The sequence below is a fragment of the Physeter macrocephalus genome, chromosome 5 (assembly GCF_002837175.3).
Source record: "Physeter macrocephalus isolate SW-GA chromosome 5, ASM283717v5, whole genome shotgun sequence".
In the NCBI taxonomy this organism is placed as follows: domain Eukaryota; kingdom Metazoa; phylum Chordata; class Mammalia; order Artiodactyla; family Physeteridae; genus Physeter; species Physeter macrocephalus.
The window spans coordinates 60,632,527-60,647,428 of NC_041218.1; the positions used below are offsets into that span (position 1 = coordinate 60,632,527).

The window sequence follows — 14,902 nt, forward strand, 5'->3', positions numbered from 1 at the left end:
AATAATAAGTGACCGTGTACTTTATCTTACACAAGAGCTAATCTCAAAGTTTACTGACTCCCTGTCTCTATTTTTTTTCTTTTTTTTTCTTTATTTATGATTCTTTGGAACTTCTGTCAAATATCCAACTTTTCTGGGAAATTTTCTGTCTCTCTTTTTTTCCACTCCACTATAGAAATGAAACATGAAATATATTACTTGTTGGCTTTGTTGAACATTACTTGGATGCCTATTAATTTGTTGACCTGAAATGTTTCAAAAGAGTTTTCTCAAAATACACATTTTTATCTGTATTTGTAGTTCCTTGACTGTAAAGAAAAATAGAAAGATTTTCACTCTTATTAACGATGGCTAATCATCCCATTTAGCATGCTCTTGTATGACCTTATTCCTATTTGACAAGTTAGAATGTTATGAAACTATTTGAACAGTTCAGCAATTTATCTCCATCAACCTGAGCCTTTGGTGAGGGGGAAAGTTTGACTTAAAAATGATGATATAATATTAAGAATGTCAAAGTAATGAAAGACATACTATAGCTTTAGGCAGCTTATGATATTTTATCTTCTATCACTTTTAGTCAATATGGTAAGAAAACCTTAACAAGAAAAGATATTTTAAAAAGAGACCGTTAAATATAATTTCAGTGACAAAAGATTAAAAGTTGAAGTCTAATTTTCAAAATACTCTGAAAAAATTTATTCATTACTGTTGTTAAATAGTTTCATGCAAAGTAAGAAAAGCTAAGCAAAAAGATGACCCCGAGGCTCAATGACAAATGGAAATACAGCTAACTTTTAAAAATATTTATGAATCATCCTTTATCAACCTCAGACTGTTATTCAATATTTGAATACACATACATGTATATTTACAACAATAACGAGTTTGCTTCAAAATATCAATTTGAAAATCTTTCAAAATATGGTAGATACAACCAAGAGGCAAAGAAATGCTCCAAGTGAACCTTAAGATCTTGTTCGTATAGGAGAATATTAAAACATTAAAGGCTTTCTAATGTGTTAATTGGTTTTCATGCTAAAAACTTATTAAGTGGAAGATGATCTCTTTCACTATCTTCCCATAAACTAAACATATTTTACAGTTAGGCCATATTTTTAGAAATAGTCTGGCCAATAATGTGAATTGTGTTATCCTTTTGTTTCCAAACTGGTCCTCAAACACAGAGCGCAAGGAGAGACTAAAGACAGAGGCCACTCCAGATTGGCAGGTGGCAGTTTTAATAAGCAAGGGAACTTACATATGGCATTTGTCTTGGCGGCCACAAGATGAGTAGATCTCCACATCTACCAGGTAAAATCTTAAAAGCTGATATAGAGCCCTTAGCTGGATTCAGTCACATATTCAGTCCAGATGGCCTCAACAATACGTTGCTCTCTCAAGGCTGTGTCCTTGAAATGGCTCCCACTGTGGGAACAGTGAGCAGAATATGCATTCCAAGGACAAGGGATGGGGTGAGGAACCTACCATTGCCTGATTCCCTCACTTCAGCTCTTGTGTCAACAGGCAGTCATGTCCTCTCAATGACCTCCTCCAACATACCCTCTACAAAGAATGTAATCTGAGTACTTAGCAAATGTAGGAGAGCAAGGACCTGGAGGTCACAAGGGCACCCACTGGCCACATGGCTCTATCCTGTCATCCCTACCATGTGGGACACCTCCCTGGAGGATAGACAAGGGCAGTGTACATTTTCAGTTCCAGAGAAGACTGTAGCATATCATTATAAGATCCCTTGGGAAGGATTCCTTCATGGCTCATTGCATCTCAATGGAACCAGAGTGTCACAATAACCGCCTAAGTGGCATGTGCCAGAAGTGGTGTGCAGGAAGAGAAGCGTGTGATAGTAGGTATTTATCCAGGAAGTGAGAGGGCACAATCGTCTCTATCCATCCCCCCTCCATCCTTATCCTGACTCCTTTTTTAGCACTTCATGTATCCACAGATTATTGTTTCTAATGTCTAAATTGTATATCATACCCACTGCCAGATGATAAGATTTCGAGTGCTTTTAGGGAATTTCAAAAGGAAGAAGGTTATAATATAAACCTCTATTTTTTTAAGTGACTTAATGCTGTTACTGGCCTATCCCTGGTATCTAACAGGCTTGTTGGAACACATAATGCATATTCATCATAGAGTATTTAGAAAGTAAGGATAAATTCCAAAGAAAAAAAGTCCATAATCTTTTCATCTGAAATAGCCACTGTTAACATTTTTTGTGTAACCATTCAGTCTTTTTTCTATGCGCATCCACATAATAATAACAATGTCTAACATTAATTTAGTGTTTACTTGGTGCTGATCACTATACCAAGTTCTTTATAAGCATCATCTCATTCAGTTGTTATTAAAATCTTAAGAGATGGGCACTATGCCCATTTTACAGGTGAAGACGTTGAGGCTTAAAGGGTTTAAGCAATTTGCACAGAATCACACAGCTAGTGAATCATAGGCACTAGTTTTAACCCAGGTATGCCTGACTCCAGAGCCTGTGTTCTTGACTTCAGTGTAATATTTCTGATTTATACATGCCTTTAATAGTAGAAAATTGTATTTTATAAGGTGTGTTTTATAATCCCTCTTAAAGTATAACTCTATAATGAAGTAAGCATATGAAGGGAGTGAGAAACGTAATATACAAAATTTGTATTCTAAAATCCATAAAATATTTAGATTTTACTTCTCAAATGGTCATGATATTCAGAGTTAGCACATGAGAAATAACAAATAATGAAGCACCATAAAAAATGTTCAGACTTTCTGGATAAAGGCACATAGTATCAATGTATATTGATACAGTGTAATTATTATACATATGTAATTATTTATTTTTAAAAACACAGATGACTTTTTTAAAGCGTTGGGAGAGCTATTAGGATCAATCTTTCCAAGGAGCAATTACAAGAACTATGAAAATATGTTTCTAGGAAATAATCTAGAGATGTAATTTACCAAAATTGTGGTTTAATTTCTTTTGGCAAGGTAGGTTATTTGATTCCTAGAAATAGAAATCTGAAATAACATGTAACGAGGTAGAACACAATGAAGAATGTAGATACTGATTTCACAGCTGGAAAAAATAAAGATTTATATTTAGACACTGATGGAATGTGAATTTAAAATGACATAAATAATTTATGTTTTATAATCATTGGATTTTCCTCCATACATATAAGTGCTTGAAACGATTTTTTTAAGATCCAAAGACTTCTATTTTTTAGATATTTTCATGGTTGTATTTAATGATTGATTGTTAAAAACATATGCATTTTGGCTTAGCATCCTCCGCAAAAGAAAAGCTGATGGAAGGAAATGTGAGGAAGGGGAGGGGCAAAGACACATGGTGGCAAAAGTGAAGGAGGTGGAAGTATGGGTGATTATAATACAATTATATTACAAATATAGGTAATTATAGTAGAATTGGTGTTGTACTTGGAAGTTATTCAAAAAGCATTTAGAGAAATCTAAAGCTATGCAGCAGACACCTCTGAATTCATTCTTCCAAAACTGAAGGCAAATTTTGTGTGTGTATTTATTTATTTCAGGGTTTTTGCACCTACTATATAAAAACATAAGCAATGTCGCTTGATGAAAAGTGTCCAGAAGACAAAAAGCAGGAGTTGCTTTAGACATTGGAATCATTGACTTCCCCATAAGTCACTCTTTAATTTCTAATAAATCTTCAAACACTAATAATGCACCTCTTTTGGGACATCTATTATTGTTTTGATTTGGCACAAACAGACCAACTTCAGTCATATAATAGAAAAATACATAAAATATATCCTACCTGGTACATATCCCATACAAAACTGTGTATGACATTGGGCAGTGCTTTAGTTTCCTCACAGGTTTTTATTTTGAACAGGATGTAGAGCACATGTCATCCTAACTAGAGAACATTTTCAAGCATTTTTTCTTCTTTGGGCCCCCTTTATTTTTAATAGCTGATTCTGATGGCTCACATTTCTTTTCTGTGTTTTTAGAGCCTTTGGACCACTGAGGTGGATTTTGAGTTTCTCTCTTGCAACCAAGATATAATTAACTGAGGAATAACTTCCAGAGGAGATTCTCTGGCAGATGTGAGGGCATCTGGTGTACAAAAGTTCTGTTGGAACCTGTGTGAAGTGGGGCCCTAGGAAAGTAAGTCAGACAAAGGAGCCAGCTGAGGGATCCTGCCTGTATTCAGCACTAATGAATGACAGGTGCACAAAGGCAAAGGAATCTCTGTCTTGAAGGCTAGTAGAGTAACTCTAAGGTCTGACCTCAAGTCTGGTTATGTCAAGATTGGACACTGAATTTAGAGGGTACAAAGCTCTACTTTTTGTACTTTTCATGGAGGCTGGATTAATTATAGCAAACTATAGCTAAGATTTATTGAGCATTTTTAATTACATGCTAGGGACTGTGTCAAGTGCTTCACATGGATTAACTCATTGCCCCTTTTTGCCTTCTAGGAGACGTGGGTCTTCGAGGAGTCTAGTAACGTGTACAAATGTACAAAAGCAGTAAGTGGTAGACAAGTTCACACCCAGACAGTCTAATTCCAGAACTGGGGAGCTTAGCCACACCACTGTCTCTCTGGAGGCACTAAAGCAACCTCCTAATGGCTATAGCAAGTTAGGAATTTGCCCATTATGTTCTTTGGTAGCCATTTAATCTGTTCTTGAAGACCTTCTTTCAAACTTTGAAGCAATAGCTAGATTAAGAGGTGAAACAGCTTAGTTGCAATGACCAGTTTATAATTTGTTGGGGGTATGTGGGAACTCTGTACTTTCTGCACAATTTTTTGGTAAACCTAGAATGCTCTAAAAAATTAAGATCTATCAATAAACATAAGGTCTATACCTCTTTTTGTGCCTGTTTTCTAACCTCATTCTCAAGTGCATATCACCACATGTCAAAATTTGCATCTAACTAAACACAAACACCCAGAACCTCTTCAACAAGACCTTCCAGATCACAAACATTCCCAATTGGAATGCATTTTCTCCTTCTCGATCTCTCATGGCAAATGTTTTTAATGGTTCTGCTTTTCTTAGTCTGCTCGGTATTAAAACCAGTGGTGTCTTTTCTTTAGATTTTGAGTCTCCGGAATATAGAGACCATTTATTTCTTATTCATTTCCAGTCCCACACCCAATATCTGTACTATGCCTGAGTACATAATAAAAATAATTACAACTGCTTTTTATTGAGGGTTTAATTTGTACCAGGCATGTATTTCAAGCTATTCGTGATGAATACGATTGACAAATTTAGACCTTCTTAATCCTGGCCTGGATTTTTACAATGAACTTCGAATTGGTCTCTTCAGCCTTTGCTTGTTCCAGTCCCCTATACTTAGATACCCTCAGATGACTCTTCTCAAGTGTCATTTCCTGCTCAAATATCTGTAATGGTGGTACTCCATTGTCTGCTCTTCAGCATTCCTTAAGGCCCAAATCTGCTCCCCTATGAGTCTGTTATGCTCCAAAAAGCTGGCTCACTCAACATTTACTAAGTATACATAGTGCTTTCTCTTCTTTGGAGCTTTGTTTATGCCTGAAAATGTTCTCCCTTCTTCATTTCTACTGTTAAAAACCTTACCTACCCATTTCAAATATTATCCATATTCATAATTCTAATTTCCTCCTACAATCTCCCCCACTCATACCAGATGGGCTCTTATTTGAGTACTCTTAACACATTGTTCGGCTTTGACCATTTCCTTATGGTTTGTCTTTAATTATATGTTACTTTTATCTCTTTTTCCACCTTCAACTGGATTTTAACCTTACTTGTGAAAAGGGATTATATTCTCCTCAGTTTTGGACCTTCTGAAACTCCTAACATAACACAATGCTTTGCAGGTAGTGGACATTCATCAACCCTCATATTGGAGAGACAGTAATACCAAGTGGGAATGTATAAGCTGTGAAGTCAGGTGGACATGGATTCTGATCTCAGGTGAATCACTCAGTAGCTGTGGAATTCAGGCAAGGTAGTTAACTTCTTTGAGACTCAGATGCATTTTCTATGGGCATGGCATTGTATCTGTTACATAGTGTTACTGAAAAATTTAAAAGGAAAATATATGTATACTTTGACATATAATACATGGCAGTGGCAAGTATTTGTTTCATAGAATTTTTCTTCTGGAATAGTTTCAATTCCTTCTAACTAAAGACATTTTAACTCTTTTTTTAGCCGTACTTATGCTCGCAATAATTTGTCAGCAAGGCAAAATTGGAACAAGGAAGGCCATTTTCTAGATAGGTATGATATTGTATTCACAATCAGATCTATATTTATTTTGAAAATACCGTAGTACTTGTCAATTAAATAAATGCATGAATATTTATTGAGCACCCGTTTATGTATCAAACATTGTTGTAGATATTGGGGATACTGCAGTGAATGAGATATAGTCCTTGCTCTCTACTTTCATTCTAATGTGTACAATGACCCCACAGATATCTAAAAAACATGATGAAAAGCTTACCTAAAAATGGTGCCAAACCTGCATCGATTAGAATCCCCCAATCCATTTCTGGGACTTAAAACTTGGCTGTTATGGCAGCTTTAGGGGAGTCCAAGAATGGTTACCCAGATTTTTATTAAAAATTTTTTTCTTTTTCATATGTGCTGTTTTTTTTTAAAATTGAAGTATAGATATACAATCGTTACTGAACCAAACTTGGGTCTGCTTGCCCGCGCAGAGTAAAGCCAACCTACTGACAGCCGGTTGTGGTGAAGGAAAGAAAGGGCAGCGTTTATTATAAGGCACAATACGAGGAGTCTGGGAAAGCTAATGCTCAAAAAGCCTGAAATCCCCATTGGGTTTCAGCAAAGTATTTTTAAAGGCAAGGTGAGGGAGGGGAGCCCCAGGGTACCTGATCAGCTTGTGCACAATTCTCTGATTGGTTAATGGTGAGGTAACAGGGCGGTGTCACAGGGGTTAACCTTAGGTTTAGAGGTTGTCCTTAGGCGCCAATAGGCCTGGGGGCTGCGTGCTTTTGGTCATTGAGTAGTTAACTAGTTAATGTCTTCCACCTGGGGGTTTTAGCGTCTGTAAAACAACTCAGGAAATGTGCATCAGATACTGTTACCTAGGCACTTCACAGAGGAGCTAAAACAGAGGATATGGGGGAGGGGTCTGTCCCGGGGAAGGCCCCATTCGGTTCTGCTTGGTTACACAATATTATATGTTACAGGTGTGCAATATAGTGATTCACAATTTTTAAAGGTATACTCCATTTACAGTTATAAAATATTGGCTATATTCCCTGTGTTGTACAATATATCCTTGCAGCTTATTTTATACATGATACTTTATAATATACATGATAGTACCTCTTAATCACCTACCCCTAAAACGCCCCTCCCCCTTCCCTCTCCCCACTGACCACTAATTTCTTCTCTATATCTGTGCGTCTGCTCCTTTGTTATATTCACTAGTTCCTCGTATTTTTTAGATTCCATATACAAGTGATATCACACAGTCTTTGTGTTTCTCTGTCTGACTTATTTCACTTAGCATATGGAGGATATTTTGTTATCCAGATTTTTAAAAGCTAGGACTTTAAGAAGCAATGTTGTGGAGACAAGCTGAATATATATTTTTTCCTCTGGGAAAAATTAAGGCTAAATCTGTAAGTCTTTGTGCGTAACAGATGGATCTGAGCTTTCTCTATTTCTGTTTAAATAACCTAAAGTAGTTGTCAGGGAGTGAAAGTTGTTCCATGTTGGCATGTCGGCAGGAGCTCTCACAACACTGAAGCTCTTCCGTTTGCAGCCACTTAGGCGAGTCCTACCGGTGGCACAGGGGTAGACGGATAGACCTCCCCAGCTCCGCTGCTGCCACCAGCCACTGGGCCGGAGCCACCCGCTCGTCGCGATCCCGGGTGCGGAGGGCCCTCCCGCGGGAGGAGCGCGGGGCGTGGAGGGCGTGGGCCGGGGGCGGGGCGAGCCGCAGACTGGGTGCTCGCAGGGAGCTGTCAGTGTCAGGCTCCGGAGAGGGAGGAAGTGCTGTAGGTCCCGGAGGAGCGTGAGCCGAGCGGCCGGCGCAGCGTGAGACAGCACATCCTGCGCGCTCCGGGCCCGCCGCCCTCGGGAAGCGCAGGAGCGCCGCCGCCGCCGCCGCCGGGGAGCCGTGGCCGCGCTCTCGAGCCTAGTTTCGCCGCCGACCGCGTCCAGGTAAACGCGAGCGGGGGTCGCGCTCCCCGCGCCGCTGCCTCCGCGCCCCTCCTCAACCCTCCCGCCCCCGGGTTGTCGGCTTCTGGAGCCGCTGGGCAGTAGTGCGGCAGCCGCAGCCGGACCTTGGCCTCGGCCCCCTCCCCAGGCTCCTGCGTGCTCCGCGGCGCCCGAAAGCGGCCCCCCCCCACCACCGGCAGCGGCAGCCCCTTGCTGCGGCTCTCCCGACTGAGCCAGGAGGCAAGGGCAGGTGAGAAAGAGTGAGTAGTGGTGTCATCACCTTGTGGGCTGGGAGGGGCGTCCCAGTGCGCCCCGCCTCGGTTTTCTCCTGCAGAGCAGAAGGTTAGCGGCAGTGAAATCCGCACCCCTCAGGGCAACCAGATGACGGCCCCCGAGGGAGGGGGGGGGGCTGCAGAGGGAGGGGAATGGATGCTGTTTGAGTACATTTTCAGCTGTCTGCAAAGCTCTTAAATGCTGTTGCTACCCGCCAAGTCGAAGGAAACGAATGTACTTCCAGCAAGGCATTAATTAAACACTCACGCAAGAAGGTGCCAGTTTCTCTCACTGCTGCAAAAAAAAGTGTGGCTGGGGGATGTGTTTTAGTAAACACCTTCGCGGCCGCGTGCCTCTCCTTCCCCCACTCCCACTACCGCATCGCTCTGGCCTTATAAATCCGTGCGTCGTCATCATAAAGTCAGTGACCCTGGCGACCCTGATGGGAACTGAGTGTGCGGGAGTCTCATGACTTGTAATAAGGATGAACAGAAACCCAGGATCACGACAGGAAATTACTTAGGAAATTAGAGGCTCAGCAAAATGCAGCAGATGGAATATATTCGTTATCCTGGACTCTCCCACATCTAGGTAAGGGGCAGAACAAGTAGCCAGCCATTTTCTTGCCTGGAATGCCTTTCAAGTGGGCATTGTAGACTTATTGTAGTTCAGGGTTGTGCAAAATTGCTTCCAAATATTCCAGATTAGCAGAAAGCATAACCAACAGGAAGGCATGGTAGCTGCAGAAGACATCATATGGGTAATATTAGCACAGATATGGGTGACTGCCTCTGTATACATTTTCACTGTGGAAATTATAGAGGAACATGTTGATCAGTATTAGTAAATTTGAAATTTGCACTCAGTGCAAGTTTCGGCATGGAAAAAAAGGACCCAAACTCTGCTCTTCTGACTATGTTTCTTAGTAAAATAAAATTATACATTGCTACCACTAAGTCATAAAATGTTCATAAAATGTTCTCTTCATAGGAACCAACTCCCCAATCTTTCTTAAGGTTTGAGGATCCAGTGCTCCAAGAGCCATTTCTTTTAAAAATCTTCTAGCATCATCATTGGTATGTTTAATTAATATAGTTGGGGGCCCAATGCAGGCTTTTTTCAGCCTGTTCAGCTCTGGGCCCCATTTTTGGCCCATAACATCTTCCATATCTCTCTTTTTCTTCCCTGTCTCAGGCACTGATGCACCTGCTTCCTCTCTCTTGAACCTCAGGGTTGCTGAGCTTCTGCACAGTGCCCTGGAGGAGAGGGATGGGTCAGTCCCTCCCCACACCCAGCCTTTCCTCCTCTCCTACTAGAAATAGTTCCTGAAGCTTTTTTGGTGTTACAGGTCTATATCATTAGGTATAATCACCACTAGGGATATGGGCAGAGAAGATAAACTCAACCCACAGAAAAGTGGAGCAGAGTTCTCACAAGTGGTGGTCCCTGGTCCCTACTTTCTAATGAACTGAGGTAGTAAGAAGAAGTCATCAGGCATTTCTCATCATGTTTCATGTCTAAGAGGGGGCTCTATGAACTTTGTTCCCACCCCTCCTACTTCCCCAAATATTCCTTCCAGAGTCTACATTTAATAAATGAGCCTTTTCCTTGACTCCAGTGCTGAGTCAAGTAATTCTTGGAGATAAAGCCTGGGTGCTTCTCTGTTCATATTCAAAACAACCATGTAGACGAGTCTTGTAAAATACATGCCAAGTTTTTAAACCCAGCCACGTCTCTTTAGCACAGACAAATGTGTACAGGCTTCATCAACAGTTACATCACTGGGCCACTCATCCTCTCTGGTCACGTTGTTTCCTTCTGTCACCTAATAGCATCAAATGTAAAGGTCACACACATGCATTGCAAACTTAAGTATATTCTTTCATCACCTTGTTCTCCCTATACTTTGCCCCATCAAATAAAACAAAGGTTGATAATAATATTCCGAGCACTTTAGCAGTGCTCAGTACATTTCCTAAATGTATTGCACTGCCTTTGCTGAATGTATTACATTACCAATACGTTTACTAAAATGTACTGAGCACTTGACCAGGCATTGCACTTTAAACTACTTCTCATGTATTAACTTATTTAATCCTCACAAAAATCTGAGGAGGTAGATATTATTTGTAATCCTATTTGACAGGCAAGGAAACTAAGACGCAAGGATGTCAAGTAACTTTCTGAAAATCGCTCGGCTAATAAGTTGTAGAGCCAGGATTTGAACCTGGGTAATCTGACTGTACTCTTCTATAGGACATTTTATATTGGTTAATTTTCATATATTGAATACCAGGCTCTTATGTTATCTCACTTCAGTCCTTATATTAATCTTATGAAGTAGACATTATTATCCATATTTTACAGATGATGAAAAACTGAGTTAAGTGATATACTTAATACACAGCAGAGGTAGAATTCAAATCAGGTCTGACTCTAAAACCAGTAGTCATCCATTTTAGCTAGCGTCCCCTGTGAGAAACAAAAAAGCTGAGCTTGTCTTTTGGGTTTGTTGCCCATTTTCCTTGTGAGCCATTGCTATTTCTTTTAAGCCTTAAGTGTAGCCATACTTTTTTGCCAGTTGATTGGTAGATGTGGATGATATGGCAGAACCAACATAGGACCATAGCTCTTTTGAAGTCAGATATTGCCTTCGTTCTGTCTCCTTAATGAAACTAGTAATTCCCCATAATGCTTTGTGGATCTCAAATACCATGTAAATAGTTGTTCCATTGATCAGGGATCCCTTTTACTAGAAACTGTTGCATCTTCTACATTCCCTAGAAAATGTGAGAAAGTATGTTCTTTGGGGGACTTTGCTGAGACCATGAACTTCTAGGCTTCACTTCTTTTGAGAATTAACTAAAGTTAACTCCACTCTCATTACTCTGAAATTTATAAACCATTGCCCAGGTCCATGTAAAAAATGAGTCCTCTTGACTGGGAGCTCTTCGTTGGTACCCAGGACTTGTTTCCTTTGCTTCTCTGCAGGAAGCCTGGCACCAGACTCTCAGCGTGAAGCTTACATTGTAACATAGATGCCATTACCCAGGTGCCAGCTGAGGAGCCACATGTTTATAAAGCATCTCCTGAGTCTTTGTTTAGAGGAGTCTTCTTAAGCAGGAGTCATAGGCACCATGGAGGGCAGGCATATGAGCATTTTCAGGTGGTCATTGAACCCGATATAATTGATGCAAAATTTTATGCATTTGTGCTAAATGCAGTTTTCTAGGGAAGGACTGGGTATTTGTGACTAAAAAGAGATTAAGAACCACTGGTTCAAGTGCACTGTTTAGGAAGAGGGAGGAGCAGAGGCCATTCTGCTGAAATGTGCTGGAAACAAGGCAAACTATCCTGATAGAACCAGCCAAGAAAAAATGTTCTTGGCTATCAGGACATTGCTGGCATTTCGCTACAGAGACATGCTAGAGTGCCCAGGTCCAGGTACAGCATATACTAATGCATGTTGCAACCAAGTGAGGTCTCCAGGACCTCAGGCAGCCCTAGCACTGCTCGCCATTCGCTAGGCACTTACCCTTTTCACACTTAGGGTTCATCGAATCTTCCCAACATCCCTGTAAGGCTGACATTTTTATCTGCATTTGACAAACAAGGAATCAGATGATTGGAAACATTAAGCCACTCGGTCAAGGCTACATGAGGCCAGTTAGTAGAAGGGCTGGATTTCAAATGTAGGTTGGCCAGAGTCGAAAGCCTGTTTATTCTCTTCCCAACATATTTCATTGTTTCTCTATGTGGGACGCCAAAAAGTACTGTTTAGTGTAGCTTTTTATTGTGGCAGGACGGAGAGTTCCTCAAGAACACTCTCACACGCTGATAGGAAAAGCCTAAATGTGTTATCAAAGGGGAACAAGAAAATTAGACATTTCTCAGCGTGGCAGAGGATAAGCGAGCCCTGCTTTCCTTTGAGGTGTGTGCTCATGCCCCACACATTTGATTCTCAGGGGTGGCCAGGTATCTTGCTGAGCAGCAAATGCATAGCAGTCTACAACCAAGCCCAGAGAGTTGATTGGTTGATTTTGCCGGGGTAGCTGCAAGACTTTATTCGTTGCAAAAATGAACTTACTTCAAAGCTGAGTTGTAAGCTGTGTGGTGTTCTGGGGCTTACTTGATATAGCGGCTTCGTCGTGCTCTGGAACACTAACTTGGTACTTAATCCTGGGGGGACCTCTGTTTACCAGATGACCTACATGCCCTTTAGTTTTCAGTTCGTGTCAATCCGGCGATCCTTCCCCATTGTTTCATTTTTGGGTGCAGACCAGCTAATGCCATCAGTGTGGCAAACACATAAAGCAGAAATTTATGTTAGAGTCAAGAGCATTCTTTATAATAAAAATGAGTCTCAGGCACTGTAGAGGATGACTGCCTTTGATCAGCAGATTGGCCTGGGAACAGACACCAGTGTGCTTCATTATGCTTCAACCTTTTTTCTCTCCTGTAACCTCTAAAGGTTTTTAAAAAGTTTACTGCTCCCTCACCCCCACACATTTTAGGTTGGCATCTAACATTTTTATTGTAAGTTTAAAGAATCACAATGAATGTAATTTCCAGACTATTGTAAACTTTGACATTTAAAAATAAAACGATGACATCATTCTTTGAATCCAAATTAAAATCTAAGTGCTATACCAACCTCTATTTAAAAAGTACCTGAAGAAGCTCTTCAACAAAAGAGTATTTTTATACCTTGTGGTCAAGCATCACAGTAAGATTTGGGCTTCCTTTTTTTTCCCCTGGTAATGGAGGTGGGAAAGGAGGCCCTGAATGATCGTACAACCACAGGTGTGTTCTCTGGTTGGTCAGTTTTTGGAAAGCCTACAGACGGAAGTTCCGGATCTCGAAATTACGGTGTTATTAGCTCATAATAACATTCCTGCATGCTCTTTAGAAAGCCTCATGGATGCCAGCGGCACACAATGCCAGTTTGAAGAGCACATGTTTATCTAGCACAGGTGCTGTGTGTTACAGGTCACTGCGGGGCCAGTGCCGGGAGTCAGGTCCATGACCTTCGTCTGTGTGGCTCAAGCTCAAGGTGGCAGGGCCAGAAAGAACAGCAGAGCCACTGGTCCCATCTCTTGCCCTCAGGCAGGTGACTGTATGGATAGTTGTCTTCCTTCTGTTTAGTGATTTACAGGAAGAGATCTGCCCATTCCAGTGTTTTTAGATCACTGGTTCTCAGCCAGGAGTGATTGTCCTTCCCAGGGGACATTTGGCAATGTCTGGAGACATTTTTGGTTATCACATTTGGGGAGAGAGGGTGGCTGTAGGCATCTGTAGTGGGAAGGATCAGGGTGCCGCTGGACAGCTTACAATGCACAGAACAGCCAAGGTTAAGAAGCCCTGCTTTAGATGTTCTGGTTTTCTATTGAAATCTTCCCTGCTGTAATTTAAGTCCATTTCTTTGGTCTTCTACAAGATAAGAAGAGCATAACATTTAAAAGGCAGCATAAGGGAAAGGAAAGAAAAAGCCTGATATTCCACTGACTGCCTGTGTGAGCCTCAGTTTCTTCATCTGTGAAATGGGGATAACAATGCTTGGCTTGCAAAATTATTGGAAGGATTGCAGATAATGAGAGTACTGGATCCAGTATGGGGTACATGCTCAATGCGTGGAAGATACTTTTTATTATTCAACAGCCATGATATCACTCTCTAGCCTTCTTCTCTCAGGGACTTGTGTGATCTTGCCCTGCTTTGAACCAAAGGTATGCTTTTGAAAAATGAATTATGCTATGTACCTGCCTCCTTCCAATTCAAGACACTAGGCTCCCTGAGGCATCGTTTGTATCTTTCAGCAGAGGGTCTTAAACGTGGTAGATCTCAATGAGCTTTGTTGACTTGAAATATTAGCCAGAATAAATCCCACTTAATTTTCCTTTTATTATAAGATTTAATTCTTTCCCCCTTGGATTATTTTAATGTGTTTAGTAAAACATTCACCTCCTTAAATGTAGCTGCTATTGCACGTCTGGACCCAATATGAACGTGGGCTTGGTAATGCCCAGAATTCTGGAAGCCTTGCCTTCCTGAATCAGGATCACATTGAACATTTCTGCTGGGGGAAGGGCAGTCTTGAGGAAGATAATCTTTCATTCTAGAAGTGATGGGTAGGATGGTTTGAGTCTTGTGTTTTCCTTTATGAGTCCCTTGGTCTAATTCTTTTGATCTGGCTTTGATCTGACACTCTCTGAGCAGGGCAGTACTTGGGTTCCTTTCTGGGAGGGGGAGGGGAAATTTTGATTCATTTGTCAGATTTCTATTTTATGCTAATATCTAGAGTGAAACCAAGAGTAACACATGTATTTTAAATAGCTCTAATGAATAAATGATGACAATATTTTATATCCTTTGCCTACAGTTTCCCTTGTAGGATATGGATTTTCCCGCTCTAACTTGAAATAGTACCCATT

General features: G+C 40.8%; 1 protein-coding gene across 17 annotated transcripts in view; it reads left to right on the forward strand.

The window, feature by feature from the left end:
- DYNC1I1 (dynein cytoplasmic 1 intermediate chain 1) overlaps window positions 1-14,902 on the forward strand; it is a 495,519-nt gene that overhangs the window by 139,102 nt on the left and 341,515 nt on the right. Inside the window, exon 1 of one of the 17 annotated variants that reach the window (XM_028490029.1) lies at window positions 8,032-8,201. The exons of 14 other annotated variants lie outside the window; for them this stretch is intronic. The gene's annotated coding sequence lies outside the window, so the exon portion shown is untranslated. Of the gene's footprint in view, window positions 1-8,031; window positions 8,202-8,247; window positions 8,459-14,902 lie in introns of those variants that run through there. 2 more of the 17 variants (XM_055085011.1, XM_028490030.2) reach the window with 2 other exon arrangements.